The 12,664-nt window shown below is 32.5% G+C and overlaps 1 non-coding gene and 1 pseudogene across 1 annotated transcript; one reads left to right on the top strand and one right to left on the bottom strand.

The window, feature by feature from the left end:
* Positions 1–6,469, bottom strand: part of LOC143673297 (thyroid peroxidase-like) — a 42,527-nt pseudogene extending 36,058 nt beyond the window's left edge.
* A 5,830-nt stretch (positions 6,470–12,299) lies between these two features.
* Positions 12,300–12,407, top strand: LOC143673302 (U6 spliceosomal RNA). Its single transcript, XR_013170314.1, has one exon. It is a non-coding gene; the product is annotated as a U6 spliceosomal RNA (small nuclear RNA).
* The last annotated feature ends 257 nt before the right edge of the window (positions 12,408–12,664 follow it).

Below are 12,664 nucleotides of genomic sequence, written 5' to 3'. Positions count from 1 at the left end.
TGAAGTTGCTTAAATATAATGTAGAAGCAATAGCAAATATTATTTTAAACAGTACAATGATGAAACCATTTCAATTAAAATTAAGAAATAGTTTAAATTAATAACAATTAAATTTAATAATTAAGAAATGTTAGTTGTCAGGAAAAACCCTAAAAATTAATAAAATCTCAGAGAAAAACTTCAACCAACACAATATTACAAATGTTAATTTCTTTTTTTTTGTCCTAGCAAAGTACCCAGAATGGTAATAGAGAAAAACATCCCTTTTATGGTAGCATCAAAATGATCAGAAACATATTTATAATGTAACAAAAAAATCACAGACTTTGTAAGAAGAAAAATATAAAGCATTATTAAAAGGATAGAACATAAAGGCTGAAAAATGTCAGTTATCATCACGCATTTAGTGTTTAAATTGAATGCAATTCTAGTAAGAATCACAATAGCACTCTTTTTTTCTTTTTAAGTTCTTGGGAAGAAAAGAATTCCATTATTTATTTATTCTTTAATAAATTATGGAAAAGAAGAATAGTGATAAATATAGTGATATAGCAGATAGTAGAATATACTATAAGGTCATTATAATTGAATCACTGTACTATGGTTTTAGGAACAGATAAATATATCAATGGCAATAAGAGACAATCCAGACCTAGATCCCAGTAAAAATGCAAAATTCTTCTATGATAAAGTGTTATAATCTTGGGGAGAAGGAAGGCTGGCACAACTGGTTATCCATCTGGACGAAAATAAAAATATACCATCATTTTATACTATGTAAGATGAATGAGAATCTACCCTTCAATATTATCTAGGGGATTACTTTTACAATTTGGAGCAAGGGAGACCTCTTAACCAAGACTGAATCATAGAAGCCAATATACAAGAAGAGGTAGCCATATAAAAATTTAAAATGCTTTATGATGAAAGTACCATACTGATGGAACTGAAGAAAAATATTTGAAAAGAAAATGAGAGACAAAAATTAATATCTGTAGTAGATAAGAGCACTTAAATTGACAGGCGGTCAAATAACAGAAAAATTGACAAAGGATGTGAATAAAAAATTCACAAAAGAATAAATGCCGACTGAAAAAAAAACAACAAAGAAGCAGCTTCCGCTTTTGGGAATGCAAATAAAGTAACCATGAGATACCATGTTTTAACCACCAAAGTGGCAGAAAAAATAGGAAAAAATAACTATTATGTCTATTGGTGGTAGGTAAGTGGGGAAGGGTTATTCTCAGACATTGCTGTGAAGTGTTATAGCATTTTTAGAAAGCAATATGACAGCATTAAAAAATTCTTTTCAATTTGGTAGTCTCAGTTCTGAGGATATAAACCATGAAATTAAAGCAGTGACTTATAGGGGTATATAAAGATGTCCTAACATAAAGGTAAGGGCTGAATACATGATTACAACCATTACGCAGCATGGAAGGAGGACTAGGAGCTCTATCAGATGATGTACTTCCATGAGGTACACTAAGTGCAAAATTCAAGATGCAGAAAATATGTTTAATATAGTCTTGCTCTTGTTAACATTCAAAAAATAGACCTGTGTTTGTGTTTCTCTGTTTGTGGCTATATGAGCAATGAGATAATATGAAGGATAAACACTAATTAAAAAAATTATTGTAGTAAAATTTCAAACACATCCAATATAAAGAAAGTAGTACAATTAATCCTTTTGTACCCATTATCTAGCTTCCATCAACTTTCTGCCATTTGTTCATTCATTGCCCACCTCAACACACACGCACATCCTAAGTTTTAACTTGATTTACCTGGTGGAGTGAGACTTAAGCAAATAAGGAAAAGAAGGGAAGGAGAAGGAAGAATACACAAGGAAAAATCATACATATTTTCAAATTTATGCATTTGTGTGAGATTGTAAATATGAGTAGGTATGCAATTTAAATATGAGAAATGAAAATTTGCATTAAAATCTATTTAGAACCAACATCAACATGAAGATACATAACAAAATTTGTGATATGTGGCCAAAGGGGTGTAACAAGCATTTATAGTCTCAATTATATTCATCAGAAAGCAAGAGATAGTGCAAGTAAGCTTTTTTGTTTTATACATGGACAGGCACCAGGAAATGAACCCAGGTCTCTGGCATGGCAGGAGACCTTGGCCCTACCTAAAGTAAGCTTTTAACATAAGAAGGTAAGAAATGTAAAGCTGATGAAAAGGAAAAATGAGATGATAGTAGAAAATAAAGACCATAAAAGACTTACATCAACCTGAATGGGCTAATTATGATAAATAGAATTGAAAGCCTATCCAAAGATCTAACATTCCACAGTTACCAGGTTTAATTAGTTTCACAAATAAATTCTACCAATACTTTAAGAAGAAGATAATTCAATCTTACACAAACTAATCCTTACCATAAAAAATTACAAAACAAGAAAAGAAAACATAAGGACAGTTTCACTTAAGAAAAGAGATTTAAATTTATAAAATAAAATTTTAGCAAATTGCAATAAAAAGTAAATTAAAATCTACACCAGCACCAAGTAGGTTTATCTCAAGAATGTAAAACTGTCTCAGTATTGGAAATTCTATCAATATCATCTACTACAATAATGGGTTGAAGGAGAAACCATGTAGTCTCTTCAGTAGATGCCAGGAAAGCATTTGATGAAATTTCAACCCACTTGTTTAATAAAATCTCTAGGGAAGCTATAAAGAAGTAAACTTTCTTTAACTTAACTGTCTGGCAGAAATCTATAGTTGACACCATGTGTAAGAAGAAGACAGTAGAAGCATATGTATCATAAGGAACAGAACTAGAATGCTTGCTACCATTACTTTTCAAAATTTTATAAGCTGAAGCAGAATGCAAATATATATAATGAGAGGTATAAATATTGGAAGGGAGGAGAAAATTATGGTTATTTGCTAACAAACCATATATTCATCTATACAGAAAATGCAAGCATATCAATGCACAAACTAATAAGAGACCTTAGAAATTTAGCCAGATGCAAGACCAACATTTTAAAAAAATCAATATGTTTTCATATAGATGAGTGATAATAATTTAAAATATATAACTATGAAAGATTTCAGTCAATACAGCAGTAAAATACAATAAAATCCATTGAAATATATACAAGACATTAAGGTACAAAACTATAAAACTTTAGGAAAGGACATAAAAGACTTGGTAAATTGAAAAGGCATTTCTCATTGAAAAGGAAGATGCAATTTTTTAGGACATAAACAAAAATCTAAATTAATGAATAACCAAATGTTCTGATTCCATTCAGAATCTCAAGATTTTTCATGGAGTTTGACAAGCTAATTTTAATAATTGTAAAATTTACCTGATAGAGCAACTGTGAGAGAAGCACCAAGATAATTATGCAAAAGCATAAAAGAGTACTTTTGCTCTACTGACCATAGAACATAACCCAAAGCTAATTAAACACCTACCTATGGAACCTAGAGTCCAGAGAAGGGCTATTTAGCATATAATTAAAAGAGCATTTGAAATCAGTGTGGAGAAATGAAATATTTTTTAGATCTCTAACTCATATTATTTATTAAATAAGTTCCTAATAAAATACATTTTATACCCAAACTCCAAACTTTAATATTATTAAAAGAAAACATGCGGAAATTTATTCACTACCTTCATTTAGGGAAGACCTGCTAGACAAGACAACACTTTAAATACCATAAAGTAAAAAGATAGACTAATTAAAATGTACCAAAATTGAAAACTTAACTGTACGTAAAAAAACACCATGAACTAAATTAAAAGACAAGCAATCTTGTATAACTGAGTGGCTGAGGATTAAAGACTAGGATTTATGAAGAAGTAATAGAATTATGGTTGAAAGATACATACCCCCATTTTAGAGAAAGAGAAATATAAAGACAATTTTGTTTAAATCCACTAGTAGTGTGAAATGTAAAATTAGACTCTTTACTTCATTAGATTGGCAAAATATATGAGTTAAGTTATATTAATGGTTGCTGATAACCAATTAGAAAATATGATTAAAATCCTATACCTGGAGGGCAGTTTGGGAATATCTTTTCAAATTAAAATATGTACAGATCCCATGATCCACTAATTCCACTTCTTATCATATACCCAGGGATGAACTCATTTTGTTTTTCATTGGGCAGGCACCAGGAATCAAACCGAGTTCCCAGCATGGCAGGCAAGAATTCTGTCACTGAGCCACCATTGCCCACCCACACACAGCATCTTTATTGAAGTATCATTTATAATACCAACCAAAACTGGTAAGGATAATTAATCCTGGAGAGGAGATTGGAATTGAGAATGAAAGACAGCAGGGACTTAGCTTTATAGTAGTATTGGAACATTTCCAATGATCAGTTATTTAAGAGCTGTATGTTTAAAACAAAAATATATATAAAATGTTTTTAAGAACAAAATACAAAACGTATAGATTTTTTTTCCTGTGAAGTAGCTAATGTGTTGGAGGGAGGCCGTTTTCGAGGTGTGCACATGTCCTTGAATGGTTGTGAATGTCTGCCCTGCGTGGGAGCAGAGTGTAACAGCAAAGCTCAGACCAATCAGAGAGGTATTAAAGAGAAGATTTGGCAAAACAACTTAAAAACCAAAACAATTATAGAATTCTGTCCTCATGCAATTCTGTTGATGGCTACCATATTAGGGTAAGGGAGGTGAAAGGAGGGACATGGAGAGAGGAAGGGAATATAGTGCAATGGAAGTGCCAGAAGCAAGAATAAAAAAGTGCAGGGAAGAGAAGAAGCCAAAAAATGTGAGGAGAAAACATAGGGATAGATTAGTGAAGATACCAAAGCCCTAAGAGAATTAATAACAATTTTAACAATTGATACTGAATCACACAGAGACGTCCCTAAGTTCACATGCAACAGGCACAATAAGCCAAAGAGAGAGGCGATGTAGGAGGGTAGAGAAAGCCGAGAGCAATTGAGAGCCAAAGTGAGAGGGAGCAGGAGAGGGAATACCAGGAATGATACAACAAGAATGAATCTAGTGCCTCCACCTGGCCCACACTGACACCTGGAGAATCATTTTCAGTCTACCTGTTCACTAGTCAGCAGAAACCAAAGGTCAGTTTAGGCTCACACCTGAAGAGCATATTTGTAAATAGTCAAATGACCCAGATGATTAATTTCTTATAAAAGAAAATTTGATGGTCTAATTAGGCTTTCCTCTAGAAGATCTCTTTGTTGTTAATTCCTATTATTCATTCCTAATCATGTATTTTCTGGAGTTGACATGTGTCCCCACTGCTCAGCAGGACACTGAATCGACTTGCATCCCTACCTAGTTGAAGCAAACAAAATTAATTGCTCCCTAAGATAAGGGATGCTACTGCAGTATATAATAGCTCCCTCAGCAGTGGTGGTCAGCCCTCAAATACTTTAACAAATTTTTTTGTATTTTATGGTTTCATTAGGTGCTAAAAACACATTTGCCTTAGGAACACTGAGCAAGCAGAGATAGAAGAAAATCTGGAGATCATTTTCTTATTCTTTGGGATTCAAAAGTCCCAAGTTGCTCCAAGCTTACTAACTCTATCCAGCGGTCTCTGCCACGCTCAGTAAAAACTCACACACCAAACCTGACCTTTTAGAACAAAAGATGTCAACAGTTAAAAACATACTGATTTATGTTGTATTGCTTATTTTTAGACTCACTTGTGTGACCATTAGCTAAATCACTTAACTACTAAATGTTACTCCAGAGAGAGAAAAAAATAAATTAACCAAAGCACTTAGCTACAAGCAGGTGGATCAATTCCCACAATGCTAAGATTCTAAGAATAATTTCCAGAAGGATAAGCCTTGCTTGTGTCTCTGCTGTTCTGAACAATGGGCACAACAGATGAACTCACTGCTAGACATATTCTTGATTTCATATTAAAACTGATAGAGAAATTACTTTTATCTTTATTTTCTCTAGTTACAAAAGTCATATATGCTCAATAGTGGACATTTGGAAAACAGAAAAGCAGCAAGGAAATAATCACCTAAAATTTCACTCATTAAGAAACATTTTATTATGCAATAACTACTATTTTATGGCATGAATATTTGAAGTTGTATTATATCCTATATATACTGCAATTTTCTTAATTCATCTTCTATGATCAATATTTAAAATTTTCTGGTATTTTGGAGCTATAAACAATTGCTATGAACAAATATGTACACTCATTTCTATGGACATCTCTGCTATTTCCCTTGGATAGATCTCTAAGTAGTGGTATTATAAGGTATTTACTTATTTTCTTATGTTTAATGTCACATTGTCTCCTGACAATTTCAGCCAATTTGCATTTGTCCAAGTAATGTATGAGGGTGAATTATTTCCTGAAATCCTCAGCAACCCTGGGTATTATAATTTCAACTATTTTTCCCAGCTTGTAAATTGGAAAGTAAAATTTCATTAAGTTAATTTATATTTCATTTATACCGCCATGGTGACCCTTGCATGACCTTTGTTCCTATAAATTGTCCTTCTCACTCCTCTTGGCAGCTCTCACATGACCTTAGCCCTTAACTCTTCCTCTCAACCCATCCTGCTAAATCCAAATTATCCAAATAGAACAGTTTTTTTGACCAACTATAGCCTAAACTAGCAGATTTTGGGTAACACCTTTTCAAGATAGAACCCTCCTTCAGAGTGGTTCTCCAACAGCAGCTTTTTTTCACATTTTATTGTACAATATAACATATATGTGAAGCAAAGAAAGAAAAAAGTGATAGTTTTCAAAGCACTCTTCAACAAGTAGTTACAAGACAGATCCTAGAGTTTGTTATGGGCTACCATATGATCCTCTCAGATATTTCCTTCTAGCTGCTCCAGAATATAGGATGCTAGAGAAGGAATAAATATTTTTCATCATCACAATCAACTTTTTTCTTCTTTGTGAAAAATAACATATATACAAAAAAAGCAATAAATGTCAAAGCACAGCACCACAATTAGTTGTAGAACATATTTCAGAGTTTGGTATGGGTTACAATTCCACAAGTTAAGGTTTTTACTTCTAGCTGCTCTAAGATACTGGAGATTAAACAAAGAAATATCAATTTAATGATTCAGCAATCATATTAATTTGTTAAATCCTCTCTTCTCTGTATAACTCCAACAGCACCTTTGATCTTTCCATCCCTCTCTTTAGGGGTGTTTGGGTTATGGCCATTCTAACTTTTTTGTTTTGGAAGCATCCTAGAGCAGCTTTTGAAATGAAGACTTATCCTTACCTGTGCCCTGGGTGGTTTTCTGCACAAAGGAATTTTCCAAATATGCCTGCATCAAACTCTGCTGCAGCCAACCCCACCATGTTCACATGTAGCCAATGGGAAGCATGAAACCTCTGACCTCCCTTCTCACCAACCTCTTTAAGGACCTGAGGACATCTAGGTTTTAATTAAAATGATGGTAACCATGACCTTTGTTGAGTTCCTTCTCTGAACCTGGCTTTGTAAGTTTGATCTTCTCTAAGCTGAATTACTATATTATTAGATAGGGATGTCATATACTTTTAGCTCTTTATTATATTATTACAATACTGTATATTTTACCTATACACAGTTAATGAGTTACAGGGTCAAGATGCGATCCCAAGACATTTCAAGATTAAAGAATGTGGTCTCTGTTCTGCATAATTTAGAGTTAAACCCTCACCTGGGATGGTCTCTATGGGGAATAAATAAGTGGAGGTGATTGAAGTGGGGAAAAAGAAAGGATAGAAGCATCAAATCCCAAATATGATACTGGGTTGCACATCATTCCCAAGGAAAATAAATGAGAGTATGGCTTCCCAGAGACCCATGCTTTAAAGAAGTTGTCTTTCTCTGGGATATGTATACCTGACAGAACCAAAAGGCTTTCTTCAGTGCATATGGGTATTAATATTCTCAAGGGAATTAGCTATCAAAGCCTCAAATTCCATATACATTCTTTCCTATGTTTGGAAATGCATCTGCTGTTGAGGAATCCTGCCAGTGGATTCTTCTTTATACTTTTTATTTTCCCATAGACTTTCTCCTACTCCACTTTCCTTTGAAGGGCATCTCTCTCACCTTTCTGGAACATACAGTGGCACACTGTCTTGGAGGAGAAAAAAATCTTCTGAGTTTCCAAGCAAGGAGAAAATTTGAAATATTCTTGTATTTAAGCATCCTTTAATCACCATAAAACAACCTTAGGGCTTCATGTCCTTACCTGTCATTTATATTTATGCTAAAAATTAAGAGTCCATTAGGGTACTTTGAAATTTGCTGAAATTTCAAAATTAATAAGTGAGATGGTTGTCAAGGAATATATATTAATGCATTTAGCTAAATTAAAAATAAAATCATACATTTTCTGAGAAAAAGTAAGGCATATTTGATTGATTGATTTGACAAGGAGGTTAGGCACTACCAATTCAGTTAAATAAGAATGTTTCTATAAATAGAGTGATTTGAAGTTCATTCTACTTGTCAAAATATATTTTAACAAAATATATCTAAAATGCATAATAAGGCAAAGGCATGTTTTATGATTATTTTGACTTTCTTAGTCATTTCTAATCATACTGTGTTAAGTAAGTTGTCTCTAATTAAAAAAGGAACAAGATTAATTAAAGTCCTTTTCTGTGTCCTGCTAGAGATTTTGGGGAACTTTTCACAGAAATTGAGAAAATGAAAATCTAATGATTGGTCACTCCTTTGCAAATCAGGTAGGTGCTTTCCAAATTTGTTTTTAAAAATGGAAACAGATGGGCCACAGTGGCTCAGTAGGGAGTTCTGGCCACTATGCTGGAGGCATGAGTTTGATTCGCAGTGCCAGCTCATGCAAAAAAAAAAAAATGGAGACCCTGATTGAGTTGTTTGCTGATCAATGACATTAAATTTAATGATAGCAAATTATATGATCATTTTCTTATATCTTAGAAGGAATTTTGAGAACCAGGTTCTGTTAGGATATCAAAACTTCTATTACCAGCTAAATATTTAAACTTAGTACCAGGTTTCTAAGCATGTACATCTTTAAAGGTGAAAAATAAGCATGTAATTGTTGTTTCATTCTGTCTCATTTTACAGTGAGTAACATGACCATGTAATTTATAATCCAAGTTGGAATATTTTTATGAGTGAAGGGGAGTACTATTAAGAATTATATTGAGTTAACAGGTGTATACAGGAATTTATTTAGGCAGCTTGTGATTCATGATCACTCAGCCAATAAGTAATATTCACCCAACCAATACATGAACTAAAAGAAACACTCCCACCCATAGCACTTATAAGTTGACTTACAAAAAAAGCATATCTGTTATCTATTAATTATCAGCATTTGTAATAATTTACAATGATTTAATCAATTGTGTTATAATAATAGTTATAACTCAATCTTGAAAACATAATGAACACTTTTCTAAATATGAAATTCAATTTAGATTATATAAATATGTAAAGCATATAAAACAAAATATATAAACCTGTAAAAATATAAGTATATAAAATAAAATTATATAAATTAGATGCAATTTATATTATACAGATATAAAATAAAATTTTAACAGAAGCAAATGTAAAAGTAAAAGAATATGTAAAAGTAAAAATTAAGTATTTTCTAGCCTAAAATTTACTACAATTGAAAAAATTTATAGGGAAAATGTAATGGAAACATGAGTTTGAAGAGCAAAATAAACATGGAAATTTTCTGTCTTTTTTAATGGATTTCAGTGGGTATAAAATTGTGGTATTCATGTTCCTTTGGCATTTATAAATAATTTCACTAGTTTTATTTTAAATATAAATATTTGAAATATTCTGGAAAGTAAACAATTTGCAACTGTTTAAACATATGATAAAGTTCTTAGATGTCATCTTTAATATTTCTTTGTAGGGATTCTTTCCTTTTCAAAATTCTTCTCGGGAGTATTCTAGCAGGATAGAAATTTATAGATTGGATAGATGGATAGACAGATGGATGGGTGGATGGATAGATAGATAGATAGATAGATAGATAGATAGATAGATAGATAGATAGATATATTTGTAAAGCCTGGAGACAAAGTTTCCCAAGAGAGTTGAGGATGAAGCCCAGGGATTTATCAAACAATTGGAGTCTAAATATAATAATATTCCCCTGTAAAGTCGGTCAACTCCCCATATTTGGAGTTTTCTGAGGTAGTTGCTCTCACCACTGAAATACTTCCATTCACTCAGTACACAATTACTTCTCAACAGTCTTGCTCTAGTTACTTGAGATGCAAGAATGAATAAGATAAAGCCCCCATTGTCACAAGGCTAATGCTCAAGTAGGGTGTCTTAGATTACCAAGACTGCTATGACAAATTCTACACACTGGCTTAAACACAGTAATCAATCAGCTTGAGTTGTGGAGGCTAGAAGTCCAAAATCAAAGTGTCCTCAAGGCCATGTTTTCTCCAAAGTCAGCAAAGTTCTGGAGATGGCTTGCAGGCAGTCTTTCTCCTCTTCCTGTTTCCTCCACTGGCTCCTACTGACTGACTGAATCCAAATTTCCTCTGCTTATAAGGACTTCAGTCTAATGGACTAAAGTCCATCCTGGTTCTATTTGGCTTCATCTAAATAGGATCTTCAAAGATCCTAGTCACAAATTAGTTTACATCCACAGGACTGTATGTTAGGACATGAAGATTCCATTTAAAATGAGTTAATACCCACAGGACTAGGGTTAGTGTTGGTATGGGATTGTTTATGATACCACACAAGACAGCAAGTCAAAGAGCAACAGATTTATTGAAAATGTAAAGCAGGAAGGAAGCAGGTTGGAGAGCAAAAAAGAGAAAGCAGGTAGGAGCCTGAAATTGGCTCCCACCTGGGAAGCCAACAGGAAGAAAGGAAAAATGGCTCTGGTTCCTGGTTCTGGGAGCTGTGTCGTTAAGGGACAGTGATGCTGGGAGGGGAGGGTGCCTACTAGGTTGTTTGTTGTTTCCTGATTGGATGGAGGCTTGTAATATTAATATGGCCATCCCAGCTCTATTTTGGTTATTATATTCATGGTATTTTTCCATCCTTTCACTTTCAACCTACTTATTTCTTTCAACTTAATGTGGGTCTCTTTAAACAGCATATTGTTGGGTCATGTTTTAAAATCCATTCTGTCAATTTCTTCCTTTTAACTGGTGAGTTTAACCTGTTTACATTTAAAGTAATTACTGATAATGCAGGTCTTTCTTCTTCCATTTTGCTACTGTCTTTTGAAGTCTTAAACCTTTTATTACCCTTAATTCTTCTGTCCATGCCTACTTCCATCTTTATTTGATTTTAGGTATTGTACCATTTTGAGTCTCTTTTCATTTCTTTCTGAATATATTTTCCATATATTTTCTTTGGGGTTACACCAAATTGTTTTTTTAAAAAATGAGCTTAGTATTCATGCACACACACACATAACAATACAAGTTCATGCAGAAACTTGAGCACCATTCTTAGGAAAAGGTAAAACAAAAATAAAAACAAAACATAGATCAAAATTTAAAGCTTTGAGGTTATATTCACTTCCACACATAGTACTTGCTTATAGAATTGATTATATCATACAAATAAGAAACTCAAATGTGATTTAACAAAAATCCTTCTTTGCCACTATTCACTAAATAATTTCATTTTATATGTTCTTGGCAATTAAGATAATTGCAAAAAAGAGAAAATGAACATAAAAGTACATATCATACATATGTAAAATGTCCATAAAAGACCACAATGCAATAAAACTAGTAAAAATGAATGAATTTTAAAAATCCACATTTAAAAATTTAGGAATTTAAAAGTTAAATTTCAACTAATATCTGGCTTAAGGACATCATCAAAACCAGCAATGAAATATTATTTAAAATTTATAAATTACTGTTGTTACCAAAGCAGTAATACAGTATATTAATTTATTAAGAAAGTAAAAGAGGGAGAACACTCAGCGTCATGTTAGATTCTAGAAGAAATAAAACAATAGTAAAATAAATTCAAAAGAATTAAAAAAGATACATTGGTAAAATTTTAGAAAAATTAGGAATCATACAATGATACATAATGATCAATAAAACCAAAATTTAATTTTAGAAACATCATAAAGAATTTTGACCACTGCTGAATTTAATCAATCTTAGCTTATTGCAAATGACAACCTGTTTTTTATAAATGAAATAAAAATACATCATCCAACCCAGCCATGATGCAGAAACAAAGCTCAGTAGGCAGAAATATTCAAAAGGAAAATACATTTTTAAGTTAAAAAGGTATACCAGAAATGGAGTATAAAACATACTCTGGTGCTCACCTCAGCAGCACATATACTAAAAATTGGAACGATACAGAAAAGATTAGCAAGGACCCTGCACAAGGATGACACACAAACTCATGAAGTGTTCCATATTTTAAAAAATCAAACAAACAAAAAACATACTCTGCCCTGAATTCCTTAAGCTCCATAGATGAAATAAAACAACAAATGAATATTAAACATGCTGACTTGATATTACAAAAAAAAGTCTAAAACTTATTGGGACTTTTAGGGCAAGTGAAAGAAGCCTATATATTGTGTATAATACAAATAAAAAACATGAAAACACCTACTTATTAATGGTCTGAGAATATTTACTGAGAACTTTCTATACTGGGCATTGTGCTGAGGGTG

This window comes from Tamandua tetradactyla, unplaced genomic scaffold (assembly GCF_023851605.1).
Source record: "Tamandua tetradactyla isolate mTamTet1 unplaced genomic scaffold, mTamTet1.pri scaffold_91_ctg1, whole genome shotgun sequence".
In the NCBI taxonomy this organism is placed as follows: domain Eukaryota; kingdom Metazoa; phylum Chordata; class Mammalia; order Pilosa; family Myrmecophagidae; genus Tamandua; species Tamandua tetradactyla.
The sequence above is the reverse complement of the archived record's forward strand: the minus strand, read 5'-3'. Positions and strand labels throughout refer to the sequence as shown.